This window comes from Pteropus vampyrus, unplaced genomic scaffold, assembly GCF_000151845.1.
Source record: "Pteropus vampyrus isolate Shadow unplaced genomic scaffold, Pvam_2.0 Scaffold135, whole genome shotgun sequence".
Classification (NCBI taxonomy): Eukaryota; Metazoa; Chordata; class Mammalia; order Chiroptera; family Pteropodidae; genus Pteropus; species Pteropus vampyrus.
In genome coordinates this window covers 4,014,713-4,019,775 of record NW_011888916.1, presented here as the reverse complement: position 1 = coordinate 4,019,775, position 5,063 = coordinate 4,014,713, and the positions used below count along the sequence as shown (strand labels likewise).

General features: G+C 33.4%; 1 long non-coding RNA gene across 1 annotated transcript in view; it reads left to right on the top strand.

Moving 5' to 3' along the window:
- The first annotated feature begins 132 nt into the window (after nt 1–132).
- The window catches only part of LOC111744433, a 5,288-nt gene continuing 357 nt past the window's right edge, over nt 133–5,063 (top strand). Inside the window, exon 1 of the long non-coding RNA XR_002782151.1 lies at nt 133–2,041. This is a non-coding gene — a long non-coding RNA (uncharacterized LOC111744433). The remainder of the gene's footprint in view (nt 2,042–5,063) is intronic.

Below are 5,063 nucleotides of genomic sequence, written 5' to 3'. Positions count from 1 at the left end.
AAGAGAAAATCTTAGTTGTACCATGGTCCTTGAGAAGAAATATATGGTTCCTTAGTTGAGTTAGTGTTTCTGTAGTGAAATCTATTTTTTTAAAAGAATACTCTTAAATTAAGAAAAAACGTCCTAATATGATGGCCTGCCTTTTTCTTTGTCTGTTATTTGGCAAACCAACTAAGATATACAGCATTTAGGTGACTAGGGCCAGCTCATAAACTGCTACTGCAAAGGGTGATAAGTATAGGGTTAGGCAATGGACCAAGAAAGCAATTGCCTGCAATTGTTTCCAGCACCTTATATTCCACTGTAGTTTAAATCCCTTCTATGAAATGCAAATTTCTTGGTTCCCAAGATGAGCCTCAAATATTTTCTTTCCCAAAGTCTTATCTTTTGTCATTCACAAAGCAGTGCATTTTTGACTGCAGGACTGAATAATTCTCTATCTTCTAGCATTCAGATGTAACCAACTGACTTAATTTAGAAACTGTGGCTCTCTTGATTAATTAAGAATTAGGTATTTATGTGACTATTTAAGCAAAACTATCTCAATGAAGTGCAGCCTTTTTTTTTTCTTTTTTTACTAAGAAATCCTAGTCACATTCAAGCTGCGACAATTTACATTTATGACCCTGATGGAAGATAATGTATTCTGCTCTGATTTGTATAGTATATGAATGTCTGCAGGTTTTTCGAGGGGACGTGGTGGTTTTTTTGTTGTTGTTTTCGAACCTCCCATCTCCACCTTAGTGTCAACTTTAAAACAAGGGAATTAAAATAATATTTATTAAGGACCACCATTAGTACCTGGCGATGTACATACATCATCTTTGATCTTCACAACAACTCTGTGAGTGAGGGTAGGTATAAGTCATCCCAGCTTTACAGGTTAAGTAAGTAAGGATCGAACTGGTGTGATTGGCCAGTGATAAACACAGCCAGTAAATGGTAAAGCTTGCATTTGAATCTAACCCCAACTCTGCCTCTCAGCTAGGTAAGTACTTGAAAACAGCTTGTTACAGTTCATAATTTTTTTTCAATTATGGTTGACATTCAATATTATTTTATATTAGTTGCAGGCGTTACAGCAAAATGGTTAGGCACTTATATAATTTACAAAGTGGCCCCCTCCATAAGTCTAGTAACCATCTTGCACCATACATAGTTATTACAGTATTATTGTATAAGTTTTTAAATGGTGGAGCTTGTGTCTCTTCAGTGAGAACCAGTCAGTGGATTACAATGCAAATTGAACTCACATTAATACAATAAAACCTAAGGCAGATTTCTAACATCCAAGCGCTAAAAATGAATAAAGAGATCATCTCATGAACTAAGGTAGAAGTTGGTGAAAGTGTATGAAAGTTTCCTGAAGATTTTAACGGACCTGAGATTTCATGGTCACCAGACTTCATGTCTGCGACTGTTGTAGGTAAAGGACTTGAGGGTGTGCTTTCTGTGGAGCCTCTTACCTGACCATCTTTGACTGAGTAACCACACATTCACACACATCACTGCATTTTCTAAACCTTATTGAGGTATAATTAGTATACAAAGAACTGCATGTATTTAATATGTCCAGTTTGATGAATTTGGGCATATGCAAACACCTGTGACACTGGCACCACAATCAAGGTAATAGATACATTCAACACCTCCCAGAGTCTCCTGGTGTCCCTTTTTTGTTAACTATGGGCGCCATGCTGTTCATTCAGTTCCCTAGGATTTATCTTGAGTTATTATTAACGAATAATAGGGATATTAATCCCTTACCCCTTTGCAAATATGGTTTGCAAATATTTTATCCTGTACCCTAGGTTGATTTTTAATTGTTGTTTCCTTCTTTATGAAGAAGGTTTTTAAACTGGTGTGGTTCCACTTGTCTAATTTTCCTTTTGTTACCTGTGCTTTGATGTTATAACAAAGAAATTATCCAAGACCAATATCAAGAAACTTTTCCCCTGTGTTTTTTTGGGAGAGTTTTACAGTCTCAGGTCTTACATTTAAATCGTTAATTGACTTTGAGTTGATTTTTGTGTGTGATAAGGTAGGGAGATTCTATTTCATTTTTTTACATTAGATATACAGTTTTTCCTACACCGTTTGTTGAAGAAACTATCCTTTCCCCATTGTGTGTTCTTAGCACCCTTGTTAAAGATCAGTTGACTGTGTATATGCCTTATTTCTGGGCTCTCTATTCTGTTTCATTGCTATATGTCTGTCTTTATGCTGATACTGTAGTGTTTTATTACCATGGCTTTGTAATTTAGTTTGAAATCCGGAAATGTAATGCCTCCAGCTTTGTTGTTCTTTCATAAGATCACTTGGGCTATACTTGGTCTTTTGTGGCTCCATATTTTTATGGTTTTTAAAATTTTTGTATGGAATTTTATGATTTTTAAAAAATTTCTGTAAAAAATGCCATTGAGATTTTGATAGAATAGCAATGAAATGATATATATGGTGATCTGTAGATCATTTTGAGTAGCATGGACATTTTAACAAGCCACATGGTAACCACACATACACATACATTATATATAGAGCGGTACACAAAATAAAAAGAAAAATGAAAAAAATTACTACAAAAAAAATAACAAAACATAAAGGGGGTCAACAATAGAAAAACAGGAACTAAAGAACTACAAAACAGAAAACAAAATGGCAAAAGTAAGCCCTTTTCTATTAATAATTACCTTAAACGTAAATGGATTAAACTCAATCAAAAGACAGTGGCCGAAGTGGTTATAAAACAAAACCCAACTATATGCTATCTACAAGAGACTCACTTTATGCTTAAGGACATACAAACTAAAATGAAGGAATGGAGGAACAGTATTCCTTGCAAATAGTAAACAAAAGAGAATATGTGGCTATAGTAATATCAGAAATAGTAGACTTTAAGTCAAAAATTCGCAAGTACCACTACATTTCTGTTGCAGTAAAAGTTTAAAGAAGTTTACCTTTCTGAGTTTGTGATATAGTTCAGAAATAAGGCAAGAGAAAACCTTTAATGCCTTTGAACATATGTAATAGAATTGAGAATAAGTATCCTGTGAGAGCCTTTCTTTTATCAGTGAAACATATTTCACTGGAGTTTTTGTTTGTGTTTGGTTTTCAGTAAAATTAATGATATATGCAAACAAATTATTGAAGAATTTATGTATATATAGATTTTCAGAAAGTTCTATTTCCAAGGGATTGACAGCAACATTGCATAGTAGAAAAAGCACTATACAACTTTTCCGAACCTCATTTTTTCCCACCTGTGAAATAGCATATTAATAAACATTGTCTTTCATTCCTCAGAGAAGTATTATTAGGATTAAATAGGAAAATAAATATGCACATTCCTTGACATATATTAGGCACTATTATATTTGCTTTTTGGAAATGATCTAGGAAAAATAATTTGCAATTTGAAAGAATACTCCATGTGCCTTAATAGCAATATTGTTGGTTCTAGAGTTGAACAGACCTCAGATTTCTTTCTCTGAATTTGTTACCTCTGTGTTACTTAACCATTCTGAACTTGTTTTCTCACTTGTAAAATGGAAGATGTTTTCATAGTGTTGTGATCACTTAAAGAGTTAATGCATGTGGAGCACTTCATACAATGCGTGGTGCTCAAAAAAGGGGAACTATAATAACTAAAATTTAAGTCAATATAGAGGTGTAGTATTCTGAAAGGTCTTGAGGATCTGATTGGTGAAAAAAATGGAATATGAGCTATGTGAGTAATTTTCTTTTAAATATTCAAATTGTTTTAAGATATGAGACTAAGTTATTGAGATTTTTTTGTCATAGATCTTAAATTTACTAGTTACTTTATGTAGGTTGTGCAGAATTATGGAAAAAGCCATGTATACTCAGGTTTGAATTCTTTACTGTGGTACTATCTGGAGATATTAAACTTTAATTTTATTATTCATAAAATGGGAATGATACCTACCTAGGATTGTTATAATAAAAAAGATATCTTAGATAATTGATGTAAAATGACTGGCATTGTACCTGACAAATAGCATATGCTTAAAAATGATTTAGTGGAATCATTTTTGTGCATAAATCCACCTAAGCATAGACAGCTGCCTTACCATCATTATTTCTATTTTTTTAAATCCTGTGCACTTTGCTGGAGGTTTTATGTAGATTTTACAAGTGAAACTAAATGCATGACTTCAGTCTCTGACTATATTATCCATATGGACTTTACATGTGACTTCGTTCACTTGTTAAGGTGTTATTTCTAAAATAAATTTGGTTTGTGGGTATGTCCTATTAAACCAATTTTTACCTAGGAAGTTTATATTGTCCTTTGTTTATTTTAAAATTTGTGCAGTTACATTTTACAAATTAACCGTAGTCTTTTGATTTGGAGGATGTTAGAGGTAGAAGTTAGAGTAAGTTATCGTAATGCAATAGAAATAACCCTAGATCATCTCAGTCAGATGAACATCTCTACAGCTCTTAAGAATCTGTAATGAGTGTGATTGAGCAATAACCTTTCTCAGAAGATTACACTGTTTGACACTAGCCACAGAGGTATATGTATGTGTAGTCATGTGTCACTTAACGATGGGGATATATTATAAAAAATTCGTCATTAGGCAATTTTTCGTCTTTGTGCGAATATCACAAAGTGCACTTACACAAACCTAAATGGTATAGCCAACTACACACTTAGGCTAGATGGTATAGCCTATTGCTTCTAGGCTATAAGCCTGTGCAGCACGTTACTGTGCAAAACAACATGAGATTAAATTAAGCACAAGAGAAAATGGTGCAGTCAAGGGACATGGTAAACACGAGATGTATGAGGCTAATGCCGGTGTAACATGGCAATCTGTTTTACAGCATACTTTTTTGTTAATAAGTAGAAAAAGTACACTCTAACACTGAGAAGTATAGTGTAGTAAATACATAAACCAGTAACATAGTCATTTATTATCATTATCAAGTATCATAGACTGTATGTAATTTTATGTGATATACTTTTATACCATTGGCAGTACATGCCTAGACCAGCATCACCACAAACGTGAGTAATATGTCTGTTATGATGGCTA